The sequence below is a fragment of the Triticum dicoccoides genome, chromosome 3A (assembly GCF_002162155.2).
Source record: "Triticum dicoccoides isolate Atlit2015 ecotype Zavitan chromosome 3A, WEW_v2.0, whole genome shotgun sequence".
Classification (NCBI taxonomy): domain Eukaryota; kingdom Viridiplantae; phylum Streptophyta; class Magnoliopsida; order Poales; family Poaceae; genus Triticum; species Triticum dicoccoides.
This window is the reverse complement of record NC_041384.1, coordinates 382028071-382044276: the sequence shown is the minus strand read 5'-3', so window position 1 is coordinate 382044276 and position 16206 is coordinate 382028071.

Genomic DNA, 16206 nt, shown 5'->3' with positions numbered 1-16206 from the left:
TTGCATCTATGTTGATCCACTCTTGGAGTGGTACATGTAGAATGTCCAATGGGGACAACGGGTTGAAGCCGTAGATGACCTCGAAAGGGGACTTGCCGGTAGTCGAATGTCTTGCGCGGTTGTAGGCGTACTCGGCGATCGGTAGACACTCCTCCCACTCCTTGATGTTCTTCTTGACCAACACGCGTAGGAGAGTGTATAACGTCTGGTTTGTGACCTCCGTTTGGCCATCGGTTTGGGGATGGTATGCCGACGAGAACAAGATCTTGATTCTAAGCTTGGCGCATAAGGTCTTCAAAAAGTAGCTTAGGAACTTGATGTCGTGGTCCGATACAATCGTCTTTGGCACTCCATGTAGACGCAATATTTCCCTACAAAAAATATTTGCAATAGGTGAAGCATCATCTATCTTGTTGCATTGTATTAAGTGTGCCACTTTAGAGAATCGGTCCACAACAACAAACACAGAATCTTTGCCATTCCTAGTTCTAGGCAAACCAAGCACAAAGTCCGTATTGATATCTTCCCATGGGTGATACGGAATAGGAAGTGGCATATATAGACCATAGGATTGAGCTTTAGACTTAGCTTTGCAACATGTAGAGCATCGGTTGGTGAAGCGTGAAACGTCACGGAACATCTTGGGCCAAAAGTAGTTCTTTGAGAGCGTAGCAAATGTCTTGTTGCGTCCAAAGTGTCCCATTAGTCCTCCAGGAGATTCTTGCAAAAGTAACAAACGAAGAGAAGACTCAGGGATACATAGCTTGTTAGCTCTCATAAGATAATCATCTTTGATGTAATAGTGTTCCCAAGATGTATGCGTTAAACATTTGGCATAAGTAATAGCGAAAGTAGGATCATGCACATAAAAGTCTTTTATGTGCTCAAAGCCAATGACATTGAATTCAAGTTGGGTAACAAGAATGCATCTATGGGAAAGCGTATCCGCCACAACATTCTCTTTGCCTTTGATATACTTGATGACATAAGGAAAAGATTCAATGAATTCACTCCACTTAGCATGACGCTTGTTCAACTTAGTTTGACCCTTAAGATATTTAAGTGTTTCATGATCCGTGTGGAGAATGAATTCATGAGGGCGGGGATAATGATCCCAAACATGCAAGACTCTCACTAAAGCGTATATCTCTTTGTCATAAATGGGGTAGTTAAGTTGTGCTCCGGAAAGTTTTTCACTAAAGTAAGCTATGGGGCGCTTCTCTTCCATTAACACACCTCCTATGCGGTAATCGCTAGCATCGCAATGGATCTCAAATGGTTTACCAAAGTTCGGTAAAGCAAGCAAAGGTGCATGCATAAGCAAATTATTGAGCTCATTGAATGCGGTATCTTGAGATGATCCCCAAATAAATGGTGCATTTTTCTTACTCAAGGCATGCAAAGGTAAAGCAATGTTGCTAAAATCCCTCACAAAACGACGATAAAATCCGGCTAAACCGAGAAAACTACGCACTTTTGCAAGTTTGTTAATTGAGCCCAAGTTTTAATAGCTTCAATCTTAGATTCATCTACATGAACACACTTAGAAGAGACAATGAAGCCCAAGAAAACTAGCTTATCAACAGCAAAAAGGAATTTATCCATATTAGCATAAAGGCGCTCTTTTTGAAGAGTTTGCAAAATGGTTCTAAGATGGGTGACATGATCTTTGAGAGATTTTCCAGAAACGAGAATATCATCAAAATAGACCACAACAAATACGCTAATGTAAGGGTGAAGAACAAAATGCATCACACACATAAAGGTGATGGGTGCTTTGGATAAGCCCATAGGCATGACCAACCATTCATACAAGCCAAACTTGTTTTTTTGACAAAATGACAGTAGGGGGAAAACCCCTACTGTTTTTCATACATCTATATAAATGGGGGGGGGGGGTCTACATAGACATATCAGCTACTTTACATTGTGAAAATCACACCCAAAGTGTGGGTAAACAACCAAGCAGTAAGAGTAAGTGTGCTAAATGTAATCTAGACAACAGATGTACATAAGTTAATCAAAGCAACTCTATGGGCTGCTTTAACCCTATGCTGGAGTAATACCAGGTCTTCTTTGAAGCATTTGAGCCAACAACCCACACTAGGAGTCAGTCCTCTGAAATGTTTATTGTTCCTCTCCTTCCATATGCTCCAAGCTGCGGTCAATAAGGTTTCAAAGAAGAAAGGATTTTGCCAAGTGTCTTTTGTGTCTTGAAGGAGAGTCAATCGGCACTCAAAGGATGGCCAGCTAATGTGGAGTTTAGCCCAACAACTCTGACTAAATTGATAGGTGAAGATCATATGGTCCATTGTTTCTTCAATGTGTTGGCCGCATAGGATGAAATTGAAATTGTCTCCTATATTATAGTGCCTCCTCTTCAGCATGTTACGTCTATTGAGCTTGTCGTTGAATAGGAGCCAACCAAACACCTTGATTTTCATAGTGCACTTAGATTTCCAAAGTTGGCTGAAGGTGGGGTGGGCCTCCCCATCCCTAAAGTAATTGTTGTAATAATCCTTTAGTTTATAGAGTGCAGTACCCCAAATATAGTGCCAAACATCATTGAGTGACGTCGAGAGGGAAATCCATCACGACGACGTTTGTATATCATGGATCTCATCCAAAGCTTGATGTGAAACTGGCAGGTGAAAGTTTTCACGAATTTTGGTGGACGTCATTGCATCTACCACAGATATATATTCATGCATGAAAAACAAGAAAGCACGTGGGTGTGAGATCTGTAAAAACCCCTCCTTCCAAAGATCTTTCCAAAAGAGGGTCGTCGACCCATCCACCACCTGCACTCGAGAGACCCCTCAGTAGGTGTGAGTAAACTTGAGAATATACTTCCACCAAAATGATCCAACAGGATCAACAACATGCAAGATTTTTCCAACATAATGATTGTCCCATATGAGGTTAACCCATGGTACATCCTGCCTGTTGAAGAACTTGTGTAAGAATTTTAGCAGCAGGGCCTCATTGTGTATTTTCAAGTTGATCACTCCTAATCCTCCTTTTTTCTTAGGCCGACAGACCATGTCCCATGCAGAAAGAGAGTTACATTTGTCTACTTGATCTTTTTCTTAGTCCAAAGGCATCTGCGTCTAATTTTATCCAGTATCTCAATGAGTTTGGGTGGGAATTTAAGCTTGCACATGGCAAACACCAGAAGGGATGTAACCAAAGCGTTTAACCACAAGAGTCTACCACCGTATGACATCATCACGATGGTGGATGTAACCGAAGTGTTTAACCACGAGAGTCTACCACCGCATGACATCATCGCTATGGTGGACGTAAGTTGCCTTTCCATTCGGCAAACCAAAGGCATAAGCTCTTGGACTGAAGGTCTGGTAGTACTGAAAGTGCGTTAAGTCGACTAGAGGGGGGTGAATAGGCAATTTTTATAAATTCTTCACTGAGGAATTTCAGGGTGAGGAAATTTCTAAGCGAAGAACTACTTGCAGCGGAATAAGTACTCAGATGCGGACATGACATAACATAAGCATGGATATCATGATGAATTGAAAACAAGGCACAGAGTACAGAAAGCGTAAGCACATGATAAAACAGGATGAAGACAAACAGACTGAAGAAATTGAACTGAGGAAATTGAGGAAGTCTTCAGTCAAAGCCTTCAAACAGATATGAACAAGCACACAACACAATAATGAGGAAATGAAACGGTTGAGGAAATAGAACCAGTAAACTTGGTGAAGATAACGATTTGGTAGACCAGTTCCAACTGCTGTGATAGTTGTACCTCTGGTTAGATCGGCTAGGTATTTAAACCTCAGGACACACAGTCCTGGACACACAGTTCTCACTGTATTCTCCTTGAACTAAGGTCACACAGACCTCGTCCAATCACTTGTGGTAAGTCTTCAGGTGACTTCCAAACCTTCACAAACTTGGTCACCCGGCAATCCACAATTTCCTCTTGGATGCTCCAAACCATGACGCCTAACCCTCTGGAGGATGCACATTCCTCAAAGGTAATAAGTGTTGGTTCCACACAGGAGCAATCTCTTCAGTGATGCTCAATCACTTTGGGTTTGTAGGTGTTTGTTTTGGGGTTTTGGGTTTTTCCTCACTTGATAATTTTTGCTCATAGTCCTCGGAAGATGGGATGCTCTCAATGACAAGTGTCAGTTTCTTGCGGAGCAGCCAACCAGCTAGTGGTTGTAGGGGGCGGCTATTTATAGCCTAGGGAGCAACCCAACATGATAAGACATAAATGCCCTTCCATGACATGACCGTTAGGTGGGTAGATATTTTGGGACAGCTGGCGCGTAGCACATCAACGGTCGGAAATTTGACTATCAAATTCCAGAGGACTATCATGTTCCTCACTTGTAGGCAATCCACACTGGTGAATTCCTAACTCCTCAGTCAGGACAAATTCCTAAGAAACCGGACGAACTTGGTCTCTGTCACTGAATAAATTGACTGAGCAGTATGAGATTTCCACTGGCTTCAATCGAAGGGATTGGTAGGTGTAGGATTTTGAGCTGAGCATCACATGGAAACTTTTCCTTAGTTTTACCTCGACCCCCTTTAACAGTACGGTGTTTCCTATGACTCAAGAAATAGAAAATGAAAATACTAAAACAAAAGTCTTCACACTTCATGTTCCTCGCCTGAATATCAAGTCTGCACGGTCACACCAATTTCTTCACTTTCAAAGTCTTCAGAAATTCTTCAAAAATCCAAAGTCTTCAGTCCAAGACATTCATTTTTAGGGGCCGACTTTCTCTATAAATATCAAACTCCTCATAGACTTATAGACCTGTGTACACTCACAAATGCATTAGTCCCTTAACCTATAAGTCTTCAATACACCAAAATCACTAAGGGGCACTAGATGCACTTACAATCTCCCCCTTTTTGGTGATTGATGACAATATAGGTTAAGTTTTCAATGGGGATAAACATATGAAGTGTAAATACTGATATTGAGGAATTTGATTGAAAGATATAGAAGAACTCCCCTGAAGATGTGCATAGTAAGAAATTTGCTTTTGAAGCAATGCACATTTGAAGAGTAGAATCATGGAGATCTTCCCCTATATCTTGTAATTCATACACGTATTTAACATAAGATATGAAGAATTTAAAATGCATGATGAAATATGGTGACTTATATGATTCAGCATGCGTGCATTAGCATATATGAGGAAATAGCATGTAGAAGAACATAGCATAAGTATCAGACCACCATCGGGTTTAAGTTTACAACTCGATCCAATAAAACTTCATAAGAACGGGAGTTGTAACTTAGTAAAAAACGCCCATATAAAGAGACCCGCTTGAAGACTAACTCAAATTTCTCCCCACTTGTCATCGAATGACCAAAATGGACGAAAAGTGAGGACTAACGCCCCTGAAGAATATCATCATTGAGTCGATGAAGGAGCTCCAGCGTTGTTGGGGTCGGTTGTTGAGGTAGGGCCTGCCGCAGTGTCGTCCGAATCTTCATGCTCATCAGTCTCGCGGGATGAAAAATATGAGCTGGCTACCAAGGAAGGAACTTTGGTCTTCTTGAATTTCTTCGCTGGTGGTTGAGACCATTCAAAGTCCTCCTTGAAACCCATTTGCTTCAGATCTTCTTCACCATACAGATGAGACAGAACATCCCAGGTGCGATTGAATACTTCATGGAGGTAAAAGTGGTTCTTCTTCACTGAATTGTGTGTAGCAGTCATATTGTGAAGAATAGAACCAAACTGATGCTTAACCCATTTGTGGTTGCGATCGACCTTCTGGTGAAGATTGGGGAGAAGCTCACGATCAGTCATCACCCTTGGATCTGTGCCTTGAGGATTTTGCTTTGAGGAATTGGCGGCAGAGTCATGAGTGGTAGAGTCATCATTGGTGGAATAAGATGCAGCTTTGCGAAACTGACCATCCAATGGACGAATGCCTTCGTCAATAATAGCAGTAGCCTTGCCCTTTTCATCAGCTGAGGAAAATGTCCGCTTGAGAACTTCTATTGGGGGCAAGTAACTGACGTGATTCTGCAAATCGGCCTTGTAGTTGATTGAAGACCTTGATATGAGGAATCTTATAATCCAGGGAGTGTAAGGCTTCAATTCAAAGGGACACAATGCAACATTGGCCAGAGTCCTCATGAAGAAATCATGGTAGTTGACAGGGATGCCATGATTGATGTTGAATAGCAGATTCTTCATGCTACCAACGACCTCTTCTTCATTAGAGTCGTGGCGCTTGATAGGACTTAGAGTCTTGGACAAGATGCGATATCTAGTCCGTGGTACATACAACAATTCCTTCACGAGGAATTTGGTCCTTGAGGCTTGATCAGGCTTCAGTGGCTTCATCAATACTTGCATATAATGGTCAGTAAGTTCAGGTTCATGATATATACAACGTGCACCTTCAAGGGGAGGACTGATAGGCAGTGCATGAAGCAATTCAGAGGCCGGTGCTTTGAAGTGAGTCTTCTCTGTCATCCAGTCCAATACCCAAGAGTTCACATCTTCAGCATTTCCTGTGATGTGCAGCGTTGCATAGAACTGGAGAATTAGTTCTTCATTCCAATCACATATATTAGTGCAGAAATTGAGAAGTCCAGCATCGTGAAGAACACTGAGGACTGGCGTGAAGCAAGGTAGTGCTTCCATGTCCACATGAGGAATATTTGCATGATCAAATACTTTGTCCTTATTGAAAAGCAGTGAAGAATAGAAGTTGGCTTGGCTGGCAGTCCAGGAGCGCTTCCTTCTAAGACGAGCAGAGTCATACAGGTTGTAATCTGTGAAGAATACGTGCTCATGGAAGAAGTCAGCAGCCTTGAATTTTTGCTTCTTAGAGAAGGGATTCTTCGACTTGAGCTTAGGAGTGTCAGTCAAAGTCATCACAGCCTTAGGAATCATGTTCTCAGGAACCACAGGCTGAGGAATATCAGTTTCAGTTGCAGCCTGGTTCATCTTTTCTTCAGCAGCTTTTTCATCAGCACTAGTGGCTAAAATTTCTTGAGTAGCAGTTTCATCAGCGCTAGTGGCTGGAATTGCTTCAACAACATTTTCATCAGCACTAGTGGCTGGAATTTCTTGAGTAGCAGTTTCATCGGCGCTAGTGACTGGAATTGCTTCAGCAACATTTTCATCAGCGCTAGTGGCTGGAATTTCTTCAGGAACACTTTCATCAACGCTAGTGGATGGAATTGCTTCAGGAATACGAGGTTCTTCTGAGCCCATAATAACTTCAGTGTTCACAGGGGACTGAGGGATTTGTTGTAGAGGGGTGAAGAGCGGAGAGTTGGGGTGCTGACTATCCCCATAGTCATCATTTAGCACTGGAGTGGAGCACCCAATATCCACATCTTCATCTTCTTCATTTAGTTCTTCAACGCCTGCCTCTTCAGCTGTGAACTGAGGCATAGGCGATGAGAGGATTGGAGTTGAAGCGATATCATCCGCTTCAATTTCTTCATCCATCTGCTCTGTAGAAGCAGCAGAAGGAACGTCTTCATCTGATCTGCTTGGGATCACATAATCTTCACCAAAAGGAACGAGTTCCTTTGATGGCATGCTCGAAACTGGAATATCATCAATCGGATTTTCAAATGAGCTTGTCAATTTCTTCATCTTCTTTGGTGCTGAAGACGGAGATGAAGTAGATGCTTTCCTTTTCTTCACTACTGCTCGCTCTGCAGCTTTGGTTTTCTTTGCTTCTGATGCAGAAGGAAGAACTGAGCTTGTTGTTGGTGCAGTAGGAGCAGAGGAAATAGGTTCAGTTTCTTCAGGCGCAGTTGATGCAGTTGCCCTGGTTGGTTCAGATTCTTCAGGCTCAACAGTTGATGCCTCAGCTAGCCTGGCTTGTTCTTCAGGTGCAACACTAGTGGTTGCCCTGGCAATGTCATCAGCGGCTGGAATGCAGTCATCAACCCTGGTACTCTCATTTTCTTTAGCAACCTGATTTTCATCAGCAGCGCTGGCATGTTTTTCAGTCGGCTGAGCAGATGCTTCGGTCTGAGGAATTTCAATGTGTGTTTGAGTAGCAACATTGGGGGTGAATGTCTTTGCCAATTTCACAAATCTGACTTTGGCTCTCTTCCAGTCAGCATGGTAGGCATCAAATTCATCACTAAGGTTTTTGATCTCAGCTTGAACAACCACAAGTTCATCAGTTGTCATCTTTGCAACGTTCTTCTTCAGATAGCGCTCTTTCTTGTACCGTGCTTTCTTCAGCTGCCTGGCCTTTTCAAACTTCCATTTTTCTCCGCCTATGAAGGCGGTCAGCATGTGACTTTGGCCAGAAGTCAGCTTGAAGTCTAGCATAGGAGTGTTGGGGTCGTTGTGCCAAAGATCAATGTATTCAAGGATCAACTTTGGATCCAGTAGAAGAGGAACTTCACTTCCTTGGGCTCTAGCGGACCTCTACTGTCTATCCCTGATGATTTCTTCAAGTTCTTCATCATCAGCTTCATCATCACTGAACGACACATGAAAGGCAACTTGCTTCTTGTGAGGACTTGGTCTAGTGCCTCGTCCCGCAGTGGCCTTTGTCTTCAGCAGAGTGGGGCCAGTTGAGGAATTCGGAGGAGCTGAAGAACTTGTAGAGGCTCCTGAGGCAATTGATTTTCCAGTGGTCCTTTGACACGAGGCGATATGCACATGTGATGAGGACTTTGCCGGAGGAGCTGAGGGTTTTGGAGCTTGAGGAACTAGGGAAGCTTGAGGTATTGGCCATGAGCGCTTAGCAGAACTGGGCCTTGAGGGCACTGCTGAGGAGCTTGGCTGTGAGGGCATTGAAGAAGAAGAAGAAGCATTGGGCTTGTGAGCAGGATTCTTAGGCATGGCCTTTTTGGGCTTGCTAGCAGAGGCCTCAGAAGTGGCAGCAGAAGCAACAAAGTCTTCATTGAATTTCTTCACTGCTTCTTTTGCTATCTTGGCCAGTTTAGCTTGACACTTGGCCCATTCAGCAGGAAATTCCTCACCTCGTCTGATGCTTGAGGGATCAGCAACTTGGCCTGGTGCCAAGGGAGGTCTTGGGCAAGGAGGGTGAAGAGCGAATTTCTTCATGTACTTTGGAGTTACATACCTCTACTCCCTCCATTCCTGTGCCCATCTCCTCTCTATCCTTTGTATGCGCACCTTGCACTGATTTTTGTCCTCCTTTCCATGTTTGGCCTCATCAGGAGTGCAATATTCCTCATAAATGTCATCAGGGATCTCAAAAACTGTGTTGACCTCCAGCTTCTTTCCTCCCTTCCGAGGTTTCTTTCCATCAGCCATTTTCTTCAGCCGAGGGTTTTGAACAATTGAATTCTCTGAAGAGGTATGAAGTTTTTATTCGAGGAACATTGCAAATGAGTTAAGTTGATGAGAACCTAGTGATTCAGCAGTAGACATGTGTACCTGTGAACAGAGTATAGGTGCGAAGAATTTGGAGAGGTCACATGCGTTCTCAGAAGTTTTTGCAAAAAGAACAAGTTTGAGGAATTTGACCAGATGTGTCTTGAGGAATTTCACTAAGCATTCTTTGACTTAGCTTCCAGAGTTGTATAGATTGAAAATCCACACAATTGAGGATTTTTTAAGAATAAACATGCCTTAGGAAACAGATCAAGAAGAGATGTTTGTGTGAGGTGTTTAGAGTGTGAAGATTGAAGAATAAACACCTTTTGAAGATTTTGACAAAATCACTAGAATCAATAAGGGCAGTAAAAGTAACTTTTAATTACCCTTGACAAAGAACATGACGAACTGGGAATGTAGATTGGAAGTTCGTCAATGCAGATCTTCCATGCCCTAACTTGGTAGAGGAAGACGACTACGGCGGCGGCGAAGTGAAGAAATTCGCGGCCGGCGTGAGTACGACAGTGATGAGGTGAAGGAAGCGAAGCTCTTCCTCACCGGCGACGATGAAGTAGCAGCGGCGCTAGGTTTTGGGAGCTCGAGCGAGGGAGTGAGGTCGAGTGGAGTAAAAACAGACTGAGGAAGGGAAGGGGTATTTATAGCCACGGTGAAAAACTGCTCGTCCGAGGAAAATGGACGAACGTGCCTGTCGGTGTCAAAACCGGCGGATCTTGGGTAGGGGGTCCCGAACTGTGCGTCAAGGCCGGATGGTAATAGGAGGCAGGGAACACGATGTTTTACCCAGGTTCGGGCCCTCTTGATGGAGGTAAAACCCTACGTCCTGCTTGATTAATATTGATGATATGGGTAGTACAAGAGTAGATCTACCACGAGATGAAGGAGGCTAAACCCTAGAAGCTAGCCTATGGTATGATTGTTGTATATATTGTATATCTATCGACTAGCCTGGCCTCGGTTTATATAATGCACCGGAGGCCTAGGATAACAAGAGTCCGAGCCAAATACGCCGGTGGGGAGAAGTCCTTGTCTTGATCGCCAAGTCTTGTGGAATCTTCCTTGTATGCGGTAGCCGTCCGAACTGCCCATGAGTATACGGCCACGGTGGTCCTCGGCCCAATCTAATAGATCGGGAGATGACGTGGTGAGTACCCCCTAGTCCAGCACACTGTCAGTAGCCCCCTGAACCGGTCTTCAAGTTAGGGATGCTCCTCGATTCTTTCGAACTATTCTTCATCTTCGGTTGCCGGTCTTGAAAACTGGTTCAACAAATCTTCTTTATCTTCGATCTTGAGGATCGCCGAAATGCATTCGACGAGTTTACACGTCGGGTATCCGAGGAGCCCCTTTAAGTTTCCGGCCTTTATCAATGCCTTGTTTATTTTTATGCCACACCTCGGGTTTGAAGTTGTTCCCGGGAGGCAGGGTCCTCTTGCGTCCGAGCTCCAATGCCGGACTGCATTCGAGGTATCTTTTGCAGCCGATCACCAACGCCGGACCACTTCCCAGCTCTAGCGCCGGAATGTATCCGAGCTCCAACGCCGGACTATGTATCCGAGCTCCAACACCGGACTGTATATCCGAGCTCCAACGCTGGACTGTGTCCAGGCTCCAATGCCGAACTATATCCGAGGTGTCATATCACCTTGGTTCAAAAAAGTTGAAGGAGTTTAGCCGAGCTTAATGGCGGAAATGCCCTCTATGGAGCCAGCCACTAGCGCCCGAGCTTTATGCCGGACTGCTTCCGAGGTGGTGCACCACCCGGACTATGGGCCGATTTTTTGTCAATATTATTTATTGGTGCAATTTATTCTCTGCCGAGATATATAGCCAGTAGCCCTCAAGGTGTGTATCGGTCTAAAACCCGAGATGCACATGAAGGATGACATAAGACCGCTGATCCCAGTAGCCGCTGAGACTCAGGTTGATTTGCAAAATCGGCCTGAGGATCAAGTCCTAGCTCGGCAGAATACTTAGGGACACAAAAGCGGCGTGCTCAGTCCTCAAGACTCAGGTTGGGTGCGGCCCACCAACCCGAGGATCAAAATCTCCTCGGAAACTATATTGCACATAAAATTTTCTACATTGGACAAGCAATGTAGTAGCCCCCGAGACACTGGTCGGGTGGCAACACCAGATCAAGGGATCGATGTGCCCCTTTAATATTTGTAAATAATAAGCCCAAAGCCCAGTAGCCCCCGAGCCTTAATGTGGGCACGGGTGGCCGAATTAAGGATCAATATCCATAGTAAAATCACAAATTATGTGTAATGACTCTATGTATCCAAGTACTTTACGTCATTAATGCTCGGATCCGCATTGTACAAAACTTTGTTGACCGACCATCGGCTTCCACCTCCTTGGCCAGTAGCCGAGGAGTGTTTGTCCTACTTTATAAAGCCTTTATGAGGGCAAAGATTTACAACAAACAAGGCAATCTGGCCATACAGTTTTATAAACAAAGGTACGCAGAGAGATATGTTATATTACTGTTTAACAGAAGAAATGTATTCCAAAGAAAATAGTCCCGCTATCGGTTCCTTTCTTTGGGTTGTCATGCTAAGCATGATCATGAAACCTCAGCTCGAATGTAAGAGCAAAATATCAAGGATTTAGTTTGGGAGGCCAGTTAATAGCCTCTGGTAGTGTTCAGCGATAGTCGAGGTCAAGCCGTAAGCACTTCGGCCAATGTTATGAATGGCCCGTCATAGTCATCGGATCGCTGACCAGTTTACGCTTATTGTGACAATCACTTTTCGGCTTTCTCCACTAAGGTGCTTAACCATGTGAGCTGGAAGCACAATCGCAGTGGTTCTCCCTTTGCACGCCTAGCCGAACAAAACGGAACGTAGGAAGCAAGTGCAGGAGCCGGGCAACCCAACTATTGACCGAAGACACAGTTCGAAACCGATGCATATATAGCAATATCTGAGAATGTTTTTGCCGTATCCCTAAAGGTGTCCGGCGTTGCACTGCGAGACTAATGCTGGAAAAGCACAAATAGTTTAAAAGTGCCAAAAAGCTTGGAAAACCAAGAAACGTCAGTAAAAACATGACGTCCGAACAAGATCAAGTGTTCGGTGCCAATCCTAAAATTGGTCTTAGAAAAAAGAAGTGCTTCTGTCGTCCTTTAACATGACACATCCTATCTCAAGACTTCGAGCGGGTCAGCCTACGGCTTCAACCTCCTATCCCGAGGGCGGAGTACTTCTCATTAGGCCAGTTTAGCAAACTAAACTCTAGCGGCTTTGAGAGAGAAATTAGGCTCTCCGGCTAGTGACCGCACACTCGCGTCGAAAAAAGGAGTGATAAATAATAATAATAGAACTTTGTAATGACTGAGAAGAAGAACACTTATTATAAAACGGCTCAAATAAACTTAAGAGCCCCCAAGTGACTTGGGTAGAAGAATGATTGCATGTACCGAAGTACTTATATCATATCTATGTTCAACCAAACTTTAAACGCGTCTTAACCGACCGTCGGCTTCTCCCTCTTTGGTTAAGGACCGAAAAGTGTTATGTACTCCATCGGTCGAGAATATCGACGGTGTTTCCAATAACTAGGCAATCAGGCCAAAAGGCTGTAACAGACAAAGCGCGCTCAGGGAACTTATGCTATATTACTGCGAAGAGGAAGAAGCATCTTCGAAGAAAATAGTACCCCCACTGATACCTTTCTTCGGTGCTCATTGTTATTATGAGACTTGTGCAATAGATTTTTTGTACTCATGAGTTCCGTTGTGTGCCGACCATCATTGAAAACTATAAGAGCACTAGCTTTCGGCTTCACCCAGTCTGAGGTCCGGCTCGGTTGACCCGATCGTGACAATCGCAGAGGTGCTCCCTTTACTCCCTAGTCGAACAATCGGGAACGTAGGGGTAAACACAGGAGCGAGGCAACCCAGCTTGCAAATCGCTTAAGTCAATATGGTGCATATTGTGGCATAATACACGAACAAGGAACGAAGCCGTACAAGTATAATCATATGCAAGAGGAAAAGCTTCATAAATGAAGCCCCCAAGTGAATTGGGTCCTTGAATTTGTGTGTCACAAACAAAGTTTGGACAAGGAAATTTTTTACAAGCAACTTTTTTCCAAAAAAGTATAATGCTTGGTCGAACTGAACACAAGTTAGAAATTAAAGCTTTGAGCATGAAAGCGACTTAGCTGATTAATGTGTTCGGTATTGATGAAGCGGTCCGAGCTTGATGCGGGGCAAGGTTCCATCCCCCAAGCTTGTCCTAAGGTGGCGGAGCAGAGAGCTCGACACGTCGAAGTGGTGACATAGCACGGTCAATGCAGACCGGCAGAGTGACGCCGAAGTCCCCGGATCATTTTCCTGTGCACAAAAAATAGTGCAAACCGGAGATAATAGTAATAATGATAAAAAAATGTTGCATAATAAATAATTTATGCAAAGTGAGGAATATAAGAAATATGGCCTGGCGCCGAAGTCAATGTCGATGCAGGGTGTCGGCGTGATGTAGTATAGGCCTGGCAAAGCCTGAATTCACAGGTCGGTCCGAGCTCCGGATGCGGCGTTCGCCGGACTATGTACGGAAACTGATCGAACCACCACGCGACCGTCGTTAATGCGGTCACCATTTGATAGACCTGTGTACATATCATGGACAAACCAGAGTAATAATTCCTTGGGAAAAAATGAACCCAAACAAGCAAAAAATATTGAGGTTAATAGCACCTGGTTTATTTGTTGTAGCAATCCGAAGGAAGGTGATTCCCAAAATTGGGACTCGCTCTGCACACCCATTGCCTGATGGGCGATAAAACGACGGCATGGCAATGCTGGTAAAGGTTGACTCGCCGAGGCAAAGCCCTCGGCCCAGCTAACGTGACGGAGCTGGTCGGCTAGTGACGCCGAAGTGTCCGGAGTAGGTTGATGAAGAGATGGCGAAGCTCTCGGTCTAGCCGAGATGTCGAAGCCTCAACGTCAGCCGATGAGTCGAAGCAGGTCGGCGTGACGGACACCAGCTTGAAGAAGCAATAGTGCGGCCCTGTCGATGCAGGTCGTGACGTGGTTGATGCCGGCTTGATGAAGCGACCGTGCGGCGATGCCGGTATGCCCGCTCCGTGTAATCCGTGGGGCGGCGATGTTGATGATGATTTATCCTTCGCGATGCCGGACTCTTGTTCTGCTTGCCGAGATGATGATCCGAAGAAGTTGAGCTCGGCTAAAGTGACGACGTGTCTAGCGCAGGTCGGCAGCCGCGGAGTGACTGGTTCGACACCAGCATGATGTTGAAGATCATGTTCAAAAAATCTTACAGTTAGTGGGATGTGTTCGAGAACAAAACACAATACCCCATACAAAACTCCCTTCAAAAGGGATGTCCAAAATCCTGTTCATAAAAAAGATGAACTCGGGTCGGATTCGTTTTCGCGCAAAAAACAGATCCGAAAAGTGATGCACTAATCGGAAGGTTCCCGGAGTTTGGACGGTCGGATCGAGCCGAAATTTTGAGAGGTGGTAGATATAGGAATTCCGCAACCGACCAACGGTTGGATCTTCCAAAGGACGTCCAAGCTAGAAGCTGGACACCATGCCTTAAACTCATCCAAATTCCCGTCCAGATTTGACAGTGCTCCGGTATATCGTGGATTGCCAGAGATTCCTCCATCGGAACTCGATGAAATTTTCCAGGGTTGTTGTAGACTCAATTCCGCACAATTCCATCAAAGCGATCGTCAAAGCGATACTCGATGAGGTGGTGTTGGCAGATATGAGTTCGCTGTCCAGAAAAATAGCACGGTCGCTTGAGGGCAATGTTGACGTTGAGCCCCCGAGCTCCATAGATGATTCCTCCGTGATCTTGATAGAGATCGGAGTTGATGTTTGATGAAGGCCCTCGTCCGGACATGGCGATCCGAACACGGGGCGCAATTCTTGGTCGAACCAAGGTGACCAGTCGAGCTGGTGATGAAGATGCCAAAGTCGCAGTTGAACTGCAGGCGAGCCATCGATCCTTTTGTCGACCACACAGCGGAACTCTCAATGAAAGCACCAATGTCGGTGTCAAAACTGGCGGATCTCGGGTAGGGGGTCCCGAACTATGCGTCAAGGCCGGATGGTAACAGGAGGCAGGGAACACAATGTTTTACCCAGGTTCAGGCCCTCTTGATGGAGGTAAAACCCTACGTCCTGCTTGATTAATATTGATGATATGGGTAAGACAAGAGTAGATCTACCATGAGATGAAGGAGGCTAAACCCTAGAAGCTAGCCTATGGTATGATTGTTGTATATATTGTATATCTATCGACTAGCCTGACCTTGGTTTATATAATGCACCGGAGGCCTAGGATAACAAGAGTCCTAGCCAAATACGCCGGTGGGGAGAAGTCCTTGTTTTGATCGCCAAGTCTTGTGGAATCTTCCTTGTATGCGGTAGCCGTCCGAACTGGCCCATGAGTATACGGCCACGGGGGTCCTCGGCCCAATCTAATAGATCGGGAGACAACATGGTGAGTACCCCCTAGTCCAGGACACCGTCAGTGCCCCTGACCTTTCTCATCTATGCAACATGTGTCACCCACGTACTGTGAGGTGGAGATCGTGTGAGATAGTGGGTGAATAGATAAGTATTAACATGGAATGTGGAACGGTTTGAGCGGCAAAAGCCAAAAATTCAGATATGAAAATTTTAATGTTTCGTTCACAAATTCTTCAGCTGACAAGGACACAGTGAAGATTTTGAACGGATTTGAAATAGAACACACACGAAGAATTTGTGAACAGACTGGGTTGAGTTTAGCATAAAGGGGGAAGGGTCCGATCACATTCACTTAGCAGAAGAAGCAACTTGAAGAAATAGCAATAAGTGAATGCTGTAGAGGAC